Here is a 14,379-nt window from a genome sequence, read left to right on the forward strand (position 1 = left end):
AAAAACTGCCAACCAAGAATTCTATATCCAGCAAAACTTTCCTTCAAAAATGAGGGCAGGATTAAAACATTTTCAGACAAACAGACACTGAGAAAATTTGTGAATAAGAGACCGGCACTACAAGAAATACTAAAGGGAGTGCTACAGGCTGATAGGAAAAGACAAGAGGGAGAGAGTTGGAGAAGAGTGCAGAAATGAAGATTATCAGGAAAGGTAAAAGGAGAGGAAAAAATAAGATACGACATATAAATTCCAAAAAGCAAAATGGTACTAGAAAGTACTGCCCTTACAGTAATAACACTAAATGTAAATGGATTAAACTCCCCAATAAAAAGACACAGACTGGCAGAATGGATTAAAAAACAGGACCCATCTATATGCTGTCTACAAGAAACTCACTTTAGACACAAGCACAAACATAGACTGAAAGTGAAAGGTTGGAAAAAGATATTTCATGCAAACAACAACCAGAAAAAAGCGGGAGTAGCTATATTAATATCAGACAAGTTAGACTTCAAAAGCGAAACAATTAAAACAGACAAAGAAGGACACTATATATTAATAAAAGGGTCAATTCATCAAGAAAACATAACAATCATAAATATTTATGCACCAAGCCAGAATGCCCCAAAATTCATGAGGCAAACACTGCGATCACTGAAAGGAGAAATAGATACCTCTACAATAATAGTTGGAGACTTCAATACACCACTCTCATCAATGGGTAGAACATCTAGACAGAGGATCACTAAAGAAACAGAGATGTTGAATTGTATGATAAATGAACTAGACTTGACAGACATTTATAGAACACTACATCCAACAACAGCAGGATACACTTTTTTCTCAAGTGCTCATGGAACATTCTCTAGGATAGACCACATGTTGGGTCACAAAGCAAGTCTCAACAAATTTAAAAATATTGATATTATACAAAACACTTTCTCAGACCACAATGGAATGAAGTTGGAAATAAATAAAAGGCAGAAGGCCATAAAATTCACAAACATATGGAGGCTAAACAACACCCTCTTAGAAAACCAGTGGGTAAAGGAAGAAATTACAAGAGAAATTAGTAAATACCTCGAGGCAAATGACAATGAAAACACAACTTATCAAAACTTATGGGATGCAGCAAAGGCAGTGCTGAGAGGGAAATTTATTGCCCTAAATGCCTATATTAAAAGAGAAGAGAGAGCAAAAATTGAAGAGTTAACTGCTCACCTGGAGGAATTAGAGAAAGAACATCAAACTAACCCCAAAGCAAGCAGAAGGGAAGAAATAACAAAGATTAGAGCAGAAATAAATGCAATTGAGAACAGGAAAACAATAGAGAGAATCAACAAAACCAGAAGTTGGTTCTTTGAGAAAATCAATAAAATTGATGGACCACTGGCTAGGCTAACAAAAAAAAAGGGGAGAGCAGATGCAAATAAATGCAATCAGAAATGGGAAAGGAAATACAACTACCGACCCTGCAGAAATTAAGGAGATAATCAGAAGATACTATGAGCAACTATATGCTAATAAACTAGACAACTTAGATGAAATGGACAACTTCCTAGAAAAGCATAAACAACCAACATTAACTCAAGAAGAAATAGATGACCTCAACAAACCAATCACAAGTAGAGAGATTGAGTCAGTCATCAAAAAGCTCCCAAAAAGGAAAAGCCCAGGACCAGATGGTTTCACATGTGAATTCTACCAAGCATTCAAGAACGAATTAGTACCAATCCTGCTCAAAGTCTTCAAAAAAATTGAAGAAGAGGGAAAGCTACCTAACTCTTTCTATGAAGCCAACATCACCCTAATACCAAAACCAGGCAAAGATACTACAAAAAAAGAAAATTATAGACCAATTTCTTTAATAAACATAGATGCAAAAATCCTCAACAAAATACTCGCAAATTGAATCCAGCAGCACATTAAAAGAATTATAAACCACGACCAGGTGGGATTTATTCCAAGTATGCAAGGCTGGTTCAACACAAGAAAATCAATTAATGTAATACACCACATCAATAAATCAAAGCAGAAGAACCACATGATCATCTCGATTGATGCAGAAAAGGCATTTCACAAAATTCAACATCCTTTCCTGATGAAAACACTTCAAAGGATAGGAATAGAAGGGAACTTTTTCAATATGATAAAGGCAATATATGAAAAACCCACCGCTAACATCACACTCAATGGGGAGAGACTGAAAGCTTTTCCTCTAAGATCAGGAACAAGACAGGGATGCCCACTATCACCATTGTTATTCAACATTGTGCTGGAAGTTCTAGCTAGAGCAATTAGGCAAGAAAAAGAAATAAAAGGCATCCAAATTGGAGAGGAAGAAGTAAAACTTTCACTATTTGCAGATGACATGATTCTATATGTAGGAAATCCAGAAAAATCTACAGCAAAGCTACTAGAACTAGTCAATGAATACAGCAAAGTAGCAGGCTACAAGATCAACACGCAAATCTCTGTGGTGTTCCTATACACAAGTAATGTGCAACAGGAGGAAATCAAGAAAAAAAATCCCATTTACAATAGCAACCAAAGGAATCAAGTATTGAGGAATAAACTTAACCAAGGACACAAAAGACCTTTACATAGAAAACTATAAGAAACTGCTAAAAGAAATTGAACAAGACCTGAAAAAATGGAAGAACATACCATGTTCATGGATTGGAAGACTAAATATAGTTAAGATGGCAATTTTACCTAAACTGATTTACAGATTCAATGCAATACCAATTCGAATCCCAACAACTTACTTTACAGAAATAGAAAAACCAATAACTAAATTTATTTGGAAGGGTAAGGTGCCCCGAATAGCCAAAAATATCTTGAGAAAGAGGAATGAAGTGGGGGGTCTCACACTACCTGACTTTGAAGCATATTACAAAGCTACAGTGCTCAAAACAGCATGGTACTGGCATAAGGACAGATATACTGATCAATGGAATCGAACTGAGTGTTCAGAAGTAGACCCTCGCATCTACGGACAACTGATCTTTGATAAGGCAGTGAAGCCGAAGCAACTGGGAAAGAGCAGCCTGTTCAATAAATGGTGTTTGGAGAACTGGATATCCATTTCCAAAAGAATGAAACAGGATGTCCATCTCACACCTTATACCAAAATTAACTCAAAGTGGATCAAAGACCTAAACATTAGCACCAAGACCATAAAACTCTTAGAAGAAAATGTAGGGCAATATCTTAAAGATCTTGTGATAGGAGGTGGTTTCTTAGACCTCACACCCAAGGCACGAGCAACCAAAGAACAAATAGACAAATGGGATCTCCTCAAAATTAAACACTTTTGTACATCAAAGGACTTTGTCAGAAAAGTAAAAAGGCAACCTACACAATGGGAGATGATATTTGGAAACCACATATCAGATAAGGGTTTAATATCCTGAATATATAAAGGAATCCTGCATCTCAATAACAGAAAGACAAACAATCCAATTAAAAAATGGGCAAAAGACATGAACAGACATTTTTCTGAAGAGGAAATACAAATGGCTCAAAAGCATATGAAAAAATGCTCAACTTCACTGGCTATTAAGGAAATGCAAACCAAAACCACAATGAGATATCATCTCACACCTACCAGAATGGCCATTATCCAAAAAAACAGAAAATGACAAGTGCTGGAGAGGATGTGGAGAAAGAGGCACACTTATTCACTGTTGGTGGGAATGTAGAATGGTGCAACCACTCTGGAAGACAGTATGGAGGTTCCTCAGGAAGCTAAATATAGATTTGCCATATGACCCAGCTATTCCATTGCTAGGTATATACTCAGAGGAACTGAAACTTAAGACACAAACAGACATTTGTAAACCAATGTTTATTGCAGCATTATTCACAATTGCCAAGAGATGGAAACAGCCCAAATGTCCATCAAAGGATGAGTAGATAAACAAACTGTGGTATATACACATGATGGAATATTATGCAGCTGTAAGACAGAACAAAGACATGGATTATGTAATAATGTGGATGAACCTTGAGGACATTATGTTGAGTGAAGTTAGCCAGAAACAAAAGGACAGATTCTGTATGGTCTCACTAATATGAACAGGCATTAATGAACAAACTTTGGGAGTTAAAAGCTGACAACACAGGCGACCAGGAGATAGAAATAGGGCAGAGATCTGCCATTTGATGCTGAAGGACTACAGAATGTTTAGGATTGATTGCATAGATCCAGAAATAGATAGCATAATACTGTGTGATGGTAGCACGGTATTGTAAGTACACTGAACAAAGATGTCTGTGAGTAAAGCTGAAAGAGGTGGGATAGGAGAATGTATGACACCAGAGGTAAAGACAGATGATAAAGACTGGGACTGTGTAACATGGCAAAAACTGGAGTGGCCAATGACTGTTACTAAATATACAAATATAAAAATGTTTTTGCATGTGGGAAAGCAAATGAATGTCAACCATGTAGAAATTTGAAAAGGGGGTGGTATTCAGGAAAAAACATAATCAAAGCAAACTGGAGTCTATGGTCAACAGTAACATTGTAATATACCTCCATTAAATGTAACAAAGGCAATATGCCAATGCTAAATGTATATGAGAGGGGGATATAGGGGAGGAATATGGGATTCTTGGTAGCGGTGTTAATTTGCTGTCCTTACTAGTATCTTGTATTGTATGACATGTTATTTTTCTTTTTATCATTTTTTTCTTATTGCTAAAAAAAAACAATTTTTCTTGTAGTAGTCAGTATGTTCAAGTGCTGATTGTGGTGATAATGTACAACTTTATGATGATACCATGAACAACTGATTGTACACTGTGGATAAATGTATGGTATGTGAATATAACTCTATAAAATTGTAGGAAAATATATATATAGGAGTAAAAGTGTTGGAGAAAACATGGTGAGAGGGATGATGCCTCACCAATATGGACTAACTACAATGTGTAAACTCAGAATTGAATCTTAGAACATAGCCTAACGTGGACATAATAATTGTAATAGTCCCTAGATTGTAAGCTCTTACAGCAGTTAACTCTATCCCTGAATTGTAAGGCCTATCTCTAAACTTTGAGATGCTGATCCCTTAGCGTATAACCTGATTGGTCTCTGGAACAATGCATATCTCTGAGACACCTGAAACTCAGAGCTAGAGCTCAGCAGATATGAATGTCAGTATTAGTGCATACAGCCACTGTCAAAAAAAAAAAAAAGCTGAAAAAGAGCCCAGACTTCAATTAGTGATATGAATGAAGCAGGTCTGGTTAAGACCAGGGCAAGCCAGGCCAAAGGGTAAAGGTTGAAACTGATTGTGTTTTAAAACTTCAACTTCCATATGAGACCAAGGGAATAGATGTCTATTTGGTACAGGATCTAAATTTTCTAAATGGTACAACTCTACAGTCGATTTGTTCAAACAGCACAATTGCATGGAACTTTGAATAGGAAGTGAGATACGGTAGGTTAGTATAGGCTGGAGTGAAATAGTGAGGCATCCCAGAGTAATTTGGGCAGATAATAAAAAATGTATTTACAGCCTCCCCCTCCCCAGCCCCGAGGATCTGGGGGAAGGTGCGGATGTGTTGGACATCCTCACCTGGACTGGTGTTGATGTTGTCACAAACATTGGGACTGGCGGTTTGATGTGCTGAGCCCTCGAGCATGGGACTTGCCCTTATGAAGCTCATTACCACAAAGGAGAGTCTAAACTTGCATGTAATGGTGCCTAAGAGTCTCCCCCTGAGTACCTCTTTGTTGCTCAGATGTGGCCCTCTCTCTCTCTAACTGAGCCATCTCGACAGGTGAGCTCGCTACCCTCCCCCCTACGTGGGACCCGACTCCCAGGGGTTTAAATCTCCCTGGCAATGCAGAATATGACTCCTGGGGATGAATGTGGACCCGGCATCGTGGGACTGAGAGTATCTTCTTGACCAAAAGGGGGATGCAAAATGAGACGAAATAGTTTCAGTGGCTGAGAGATTTCAAATGGAATCGAGAGGTCACTCTGGTGGACATCCTTATGCACTATATAGATAACACCTCTTAGGTTTTAATGTATTGGAATAGCTAGAAGTAAATACCTGAAACTACCAAACTCCAACCCAGCAGTCTGGACTCCTGAAGACAATTATATAATAATGTAGATTACAAGGGGTGACAGTGTGATTGTGAAGACCTTGTGGATCACACCCCCTTTATCTAGTGTATGGATGAGTAGAAAAATGGGGATAAAAACTAAAGGACAAATGGGGTGGGATGGGGGGATGATTTGAGTGTTCTTTTTTTCACTTTTATTTTTTATTCTTGTTCTGGTTCTTTCTGATGTAAGGAAAATGTTCAGAGATAGATTGTGGTGATGAACGCATAACTATGTTATCATACTGTGGACAGTGGATTGTATACCATGGATGATTGTATGGTGTGTGAATGTATTTCAATAAAACTGAATTTAATTTAAAAAAAAAAAGACATGTTCTTCCCACATGGAAAAGACATTCACCCATCCCAACATCCCCAAATCCTTAAATCATATCAGTAACAACTCTGAGTCCAAACTCGCAACAAAATCAGTTATATATATATATGGTCCATCCTGGAGTAAAATTCTTCTCCATCTGTGGACCTGTGAAACCTAGAAAATAAGTTATCTGCTTCCAAAATATAATGGTGGGACAGGTATAGGATAGACATTCTTTCAGAATGGAGAAATTGGCAGGAAAACATAGTTCACAGATCCCAAGCATATTTAAAACCCAACAGGAAAACTCCATTAGATTCCAAGGCCTGAGAATCATCTGTGGAAGGATACCTTGTCCTCTTGCCTGCTGGAGTAGCAGCCTCACCCTTTTTCAGTGTTAGGGAAGTGGCAATGCTCTCCCCAAATGCCAGGGCCTATGCTCCGCTATCTATGAGCATTTGCCCCCACCCTCTCTGAGTGTCAGGTGGAAGGTCAGCCTGTTGAAATGCTGGGATGGAAGGCCTGCCTTCTCCAAATGTCTGGACTGTAGGCCTGCCCCCTCCAAGAACCACGGTGGGAGGTCTAATTCCTTCAAATGCAGGAGCATATGTCACTCTTTCTTGGTCTGAGGAGATCACTTATGCCAATACCTCTGTTGCCCTTCAAGTCATTTTTTCTTCAATTCTTCCTATCTCTGTTCCTCTCAGTCCAGGCTGGCAATGTGTTTGGTCATACAAAATTCTCAAAAACCTTGTTTGTTTTCTATGCAACTCAATGGGATCAACCCATCAGACAAAAGAATCTTCCACAGATCCTTCCTGGATAACTGCCTAGTCAATCCTTACTTCTTCTGATGTGATTGACTGGATCTGTGTGTCATAGACCTAATCTACTTAGCAAACAGCTGTTCAGCCACATTCTTTAGCAAAGGGTTGTTCAGTTACATCTTCTTTTTAGCTTTGAGTTTATTCAGTGACACCCTCACATAAAGCCCCATTCTCTGGGAATTCACCTCCTAGGAGCTCAAGGAGGACCTTGTTAGAGCCACTTCTGGACCTAGCCTCAGCACACACTATGTATAGGCTGAGAATTTTCCAAATCAATAATTGCTGGCTCCTTTGTGCTTAACAGTTCAGTCCTCAGTTTATCTCTTTCCTCTTGCATTTTACTATAAGCACCAAGGAGAAACCAGACTGTACCTTCCACACTTTGCTTGGAAATTTCCTCAGCTAAATACCTGAGTTCATCAATTACAAGTTCTACTTTCAATCCAACATGTGGATACAATTCAGCCAAGTTCCCTGCCACTTTACAACAAGGATTGCTTTTCCTGCAGTTTCCCATGACACAGTCATCATTTCTTTCTAAGGCCTCCCTGGAAACAACTTTAGTGCTCATATTTCTACCAACATTCTGTTCATGATGAGATATGTATTCTCTGTGATGATAGAAACTTTGTCTACAACTGTCTTCAGTTTCTGAGCCTTCACCAGAATCATCTTTAATGTCCATGTCTCTACCAACAGTTTCTTCAAAGCAATCTAGACTTTTTCTATCAAGCACCTCAAAATTTTTCCAATGTCCCAATACCCATTTCCAATCCATTTCCATAGTTTTAGGTATTTGTAATGGTAAGCTCTGAGGACCTTCTCCACAACAAAACTGGTGAAAATTTAAAAAGGACAATCACTTAAAGTCACTGAAAATGGTCCCGGGGACATGCAGCAAATGAAGAAACATTTATTCAAGAAATTCTGCCATTGGTTCTTAAGAAAGATGAGAGTCTGTGGTGTTCAAACAAGGCCCAATCTCTCTCTCCCCTTTTCTAGCTCAGGAATACGGAAACTCTACTCCAGACAGATATGGCAAGAGAGGAGGACTCCCTCACCTTTTAGCTCCTAGTTGGAAACCTGTATTCCTGAGAAAAGCAGAAAGTCAGTAATTCTCATCTGTCCTCCAGCTTTCTGTTGCTGAAGCTAATTTCTGACTTCATCTTGCCAAGAGGTAGGGGCTCACTTCTTCTGCACAGCCCCTACTGGTGGGATTGAGGGTCTATCTTGGCACAGCACCACTACGAATACTTGTATTCCAGTCACCATTGCCCCAGCTCATAAGTGAGCCAAGAAAGTATGAGGCGACTGCCCCAACCACTGAGCACCCAGCAACAAAAGCAGAGAGAATATCACTCAGAGAGAAGAGAAATATTTCCCTTCACCCCAGATTCAGAGCAATGGCTGTGAGATTTTGCCTAGGGGAAGAAGTCAGCCATAAACCAGAAACCTACTTATTTCTCCCTAGAGGAACTTAATTCTTTGCAATGGAGTGTAGAGAAGTTCAAGCATAGGGACACTCCCCAAAACAGTGGAGGAATCCAGTTCAGTAAGAGGAAATCTCAATTCCAGATTATTGCAATGAAGAACACAGGAATCCCTCTACCTAGAGCTCCCAATCAGATGACTATCTTCCTAGGATGGTCAGGAAGGCAGCACTTATCTTATATATAAATAATTGATATCATTTTTCAACATGTATCATAAAATCTTTGTTTTAATTAGTACATGTTCACATTTAAGTCAGAAAAAGAGAATATCACTTTATGATGATAATGATAATATACATTTCTGTATATATGTTATATTTCACAAAAAGGAAATAACCAAATTTGTGGAACTATAACCCATAACATTCTTTGAAATGTGCTCTCTAACTACTTGTTAAATCATATGTTGAAAGTTACCACTTTTCTGTATTTATGTTATATTTCACAATTAAAAATGTAAAAAAAAAAACAATATGAGCAAAATAGTTACTCACAATTTATTGTTTGAAGGAGTCCCTGTGAGCCCAAGGCTTAGGCCTCTTCCTGACACTCTGTGAAATCCAAAAGCACACAGCAGCCTGTGTGACCCAGGTCAGCTAATGTTTAAGCTAACCTCCCTAAGGAGGGAGGGATGTGCAGATGGTCAGTGTAAGCTAGGCACCAGGCTCTCCTCTGCGTAGGATGTCAGCCTGTGCCTAACTCTTCTCCAGGGTTCTTGAGGTGTTATCTGACACTCCAAGGATAGTTAATCTTTACCGTATGTCACAATCCACCACCCCCCAACATATCTATGTGCTGATACTCTTCAGAATATTACTTTTTGCTTGTTTTGTTTTGTTTTGTTTTGTTTTTGATAATGGCCATTCTAGTAGGTGTGAGAGGATATCTCATTGTGGTTTTGATTTACATTTCCCTAATAGCCAGTGAAGTTGCGCATCCTTTCATATGTTCTGTGCCATTTGTATTTCCTCTTCAGAAAAGTGTCTGTCCATGACTTTTTCCCAATGTTTAATTGGGTTGTTTGTCTTTCTGCTGTTGAGTTGTAGGATCTCTTTATATATTCTGGATATTAAACCCTTGTCTGATATGTGGTTTTCAAATATCGTCTACCAAGGAATACTAAAGGGTGTGCTATAGGCTGATGGGAAAAAAAAACAGGAGAGAGAGGTTTGGAGTAGAGTGTAGAAATGAAGACTATCAGGAAGGGTAAAAGGAGAGAGGGAAAAAAATAAGATATGAATATAAAACCCAAATGACAAAATGGTGGAAGAATGTACTGCTCTTGCAGTAATAACTCTAAATATTAATGCATTAAACTCCCCAGTAAAAAGACATAGACTGGCAGAATGGTTTAAAAAATGGGACCCATCTATATGCCATGTACAAGAAACTCACTTTAGACACAAGGAAAAAAATAGGTTGAAAATGAAAGGTTGGGATTGCATTAAATATGGAAATTGCTTTGGGTAAAATTGGCATCTTAATAATATTAATCTTCAAATCCATGAAAATGGAATTTCCTTCCATTCACTTAGGTCTTCTTTGATTTAACAATTTTTTGTAGTTTTCAATGTGCAAGTCCTTACAACCTTGGTTAAATGTATTCTTGGATATTTGATTTTTTTAGTTATTATAAATGGATTTTTTTCTTGATTTCCTCTTCAGATTGTTCATTACTAGTTTATAGAAAGACAATGGATTTTCACATGCTGATCTTATACCCTGCCAGTTTGCTGAATTCATTTTTTAGCTCTTGTAGCTTTGTTGTGGATTTCAGGATGTTCTATAGTTAGGATCATGCCAACTACAAATAGAGAAAAAGTTACTTCTTCCTTTCCAATGTGGATGCCTTCTATTTCTTTTTCTTGCCTAATTGTTCCAGCTAGAGTTTCCAGTATGATATTGAATAACAGTGGTGACAGCCAGAATCCTTATCTTGTGCATTATCTTGAAGGGAAAGTGTTCAGTCTTTCACTATTGAGTTTCATGTTGGCTGTGGATTTCTGCTCCTTTTTCTCTCCCCTTTCCTCAGGTATTCCCATTATATATATGTTTGTGAATTTAATGGCATCCTACATTTCTCTGAGGATCTGTTTATTTTTATTCATTTTTTCTCTCTGCAATCCACTTTCAAATTCACTTATTCTCTCTTCTCTCAGTTCAAATGTATTTTTAAGTCCCTTTAGTGTGTTTTTCAAATTTCAATTGTTTTACTTTTCAAGTCAACAATTTCCATTTGTTCTTTTCTATAATTTCTATCACTTTATCAATAGCCTAAATTTTATGAAATATTGTCATCATGCCTTCCTTTCCTCCTTAATCTGGTTTCCTATTGTTTTTGTACATGTTCATAATGAGTAATTTGATGTCTGTTCTTTTTAACCTGATATCTGGTTGCTCTCAGTGTTTGTTGCCCACTATTTTCACTGGGTATGTGTCATACTTTCCTATTTCTTTGTGTGCTTTGTAAATTTTGTTGGAAATGGCATTTTCGATAATATATTTTAACAACTCTGAGTACTGCATTACCCCAGGGTCAGGGTGCTTATTATCATTATATGCTTGTTTATTTGTTTAGTGACTGGCTGGATTCTTTTAGTGAAGTGTGTTTCCCCTTACAGTGTCAAGTCTTTGATGTTTCTATTCAGGGGGATGCAGTCTTAAGTATGCCCCCAGTCACAATGGGTTAAAAGTCATTTGGGCAGCCCTCTCTTTGTATCTTTCCCTAACCACATCCAGCTGTTAAGATACCACTAATTGCTGGCTGGCTTCTTTAAGATTTTCAACAGTTCCCTACAGCCTAAATTTTCCCACAGACTAAAGCCATCAATCTCAAGGAGTAGTTTCTGAGACCACTGTTTAAGATTTGTTCTGATCCCTGGCAGGCTCCTCCCAACTGCCTCTTACCTGGGTTTCATTTTACTACCCCCCAGGCTAAATTGCTGAGTCATTGCTCTAGACTTAGAGTTACAGACAATGGCATGCTTCTGAGTGATAGCCTGCTTTAGGAACTGAACTCTTAGTGGGATGGGTGAGGAGTATCCTCAAGTCTTCTTAACTTACCTGTCCCAGTGTGGAAACACTCCTTCCTTAAGGACTGGGGCAATTGTTATCAGGATGTCAGTATTTTCAGAAGCATCACACCCAAGATAGAGTTTCTGTCCCATGAGTGGGGAATGGACAGAATGAAAGAACCCCCACCTCTTGACCACACTTGCCCAGAACTCACTTGCAGGCAAGAAGAGAGTTAATATCGTTATGTCCTTTGCCTATGTCTCCCCTTGGTACAATAGCTGTAAGATATTTGGAAGAGGAGGAACTGAGATCTCTTCATATGCTAGAGTGTCCGGATGTCCACACTGAAGAACTAAAGAGAGAGGATGAAAAGACAGTGAAACAATTCAAAACCAGCCCTTAGGTAGCCTTTTAAAAAAATCTCAAACTTGGACATAAAAATAAACACTGAAGGGAGAACCTAAGGTGGCAGCTAGGTGAGACAGCGCAAAAAAACACCTCTGTGAAAAATACTAAATAAAAACCAGAAAGTGACCCAGAACACTACTTCCAGAGTAGCACCAGCCAGACAAGGTCTGCTAAATCTACAGGGACCATACATATGGTGAAACCAGGAGTCTGCATTCTGAAATGAGTGAGTGAGTCAGCTGAAAGTCCCTCGGCCATGCTGCGGTGTGGGGAAATGGTGGGTTGGTGTTTGGAGATGGACTAGTTCTTTAAAAAAAAAAAAGCCTGGGATCAGCTGCAGATACAACTGGAGTGGGCTGGGCTAATGCCTCGGTGTCTGGCATGGAGGATACCCCTTCCCACACCCACTGCTGATTGTCTCAGGCCCAGGGGAGCGAAGGGGAGCCAAAAGGAGAAAAAAACGCATGACTTGCAGCCATCTCCCCGGTGGGTGGGGGCACTCCTACCCGGGGCTGAACCCACAGCACGGAGCCACGCCAAGAAACCCAGTGTGACAGGGAGTCTTTCCTGCAGCACCGTGCAAACACCATAATATCCGCCGTGGATAGCGGCCTTTAATACACCCACGGCTGATTGTCCTGAAGCTGGGAGGGTGGAGCTATGTGGAAAGGGGGAAGTTAACGCGTCCCATTCAACCATCTTTGAAGTGGGCTGGGAATGCCCCTGCACAGCCCGGTGTCCCAGGGCTTCCCTGGAGGCCAGTGCACACTTGTGACGTGGCACGGCCCTCCGTCCCTCAGCAGAGGTCCTGGAAGAGCACAGCAGGGAAGGGGGAAACACTCGGAAATCCCAGGCAACCTACACCAATACCAAGGACTTTTGGGTCAGCGGCAGAGAACAGCCTTAAAGCTCCGGGAACACCTGGGAGGTTTGATTTTTAAAGCTGCCCTTCCTCCCTAACCGCTCAGACACACACCCTGCATTCAGGGCGGACAGCACTGACAACACACCCAAATTAAGTGCACCAATTAGACCCCACAAGAAACAGATCCCCACACACCACAAAGACAAAGTTGGGGAGAACTGACTTGAGGGGAATAGGTGACTCACGGACGCCATCTGCTGGTTAGAGAAAGTGTACGCCACCAAGCTGCAATTCTGACAAATTAAAGATCAAGTAAAGCAAATGCCAAGAGGCCAAAAACAACAGAAAATCTTAATGCATATCATAAAACCAAACGATATGGAGAACCCAAACCCAAACACCCAAATCAAAAGATCAGAAGACACACAGTATTTGGCGCAATTAATCAAAGAACTACAGACAGGCAATGAGAGCATGGCACAGGATATAAAGGACATGAAGAAGAGCATGGCACAGGATATAAAAGACATAAAGAAGACCCTAGAAGAGCATAAAGAAGATATTGCAAGAGTAAATAAAAAAATAGAAGATCTTATGGAAATTAAAGAAACTGTAGGCGAACTTAAAAAGACTCTGGATACTCATAATACAAGATTAGAGGAAGCTGAACAACAACTCAGCCTCCTCGAGGACCACAAAACAGAAAATGAAAGAACAAAAGGAAGAATGGGGAAAAAAATCTAAAAAATCAAAATGGATCTCAGGGATATGATAAATAAAATAAAACATCCAAATTTAAGACTCAGTGGTGTCCCAGAATAGGAAGAGAAGGTGTGCCGGTTTGAGTGTATTGTGTCCCCCAAATGCCATTATCTTTGTGGTTTTGTGTGGGGCAGGCGTTTTGGTGATGGTTGGATTTGCTTGGAATGTGCCCCACCCAGCTGTGGGCAATGATTCTGATGAGATGTTCTCATGGAGGTGTGGCCCCACCCATTCGGGGTGGGCCTTGATCGGTGGAGCTACATAAATGAGCTGACTCGGGGGGAGGAAGAGAGTACAGCTGGGAGTGATGTTTTGAAGAGGAGCAAGCTTGCTAGAGAGGAACGTCCTGGGAGAAAGCCGTTTTGAAACCAGAACTTTGGAGCAGATGCCAGCCATGTGCCTTCCCAGCTAACAGAGGTTTTCCGGACGCTATTTGCCATCCTCCAGTGAAGGTACCCGATTATTGATGTGTTACCTTGGACACTTTATGGCCTTAAGACTGTAACTGTATAGCCAAATAAACCCCCTTTTTATAAAAGCCAATCCATCTCTGGTGT

This window comes from Choloepus didactylus, chromosome X, assembly GCF_015220235.1.
Source record: "Choloepus didactylus isolate mChoDid1 chromosome X, mChoDid1.pri, whole genome shotgun sequence".
NCBI classification, from domain to species: Eukaryota; Metazoa; Chordata; class Mammalia; order Pilosa; family Megalonychidae; genus Choloepus; species Choloepus didactylus.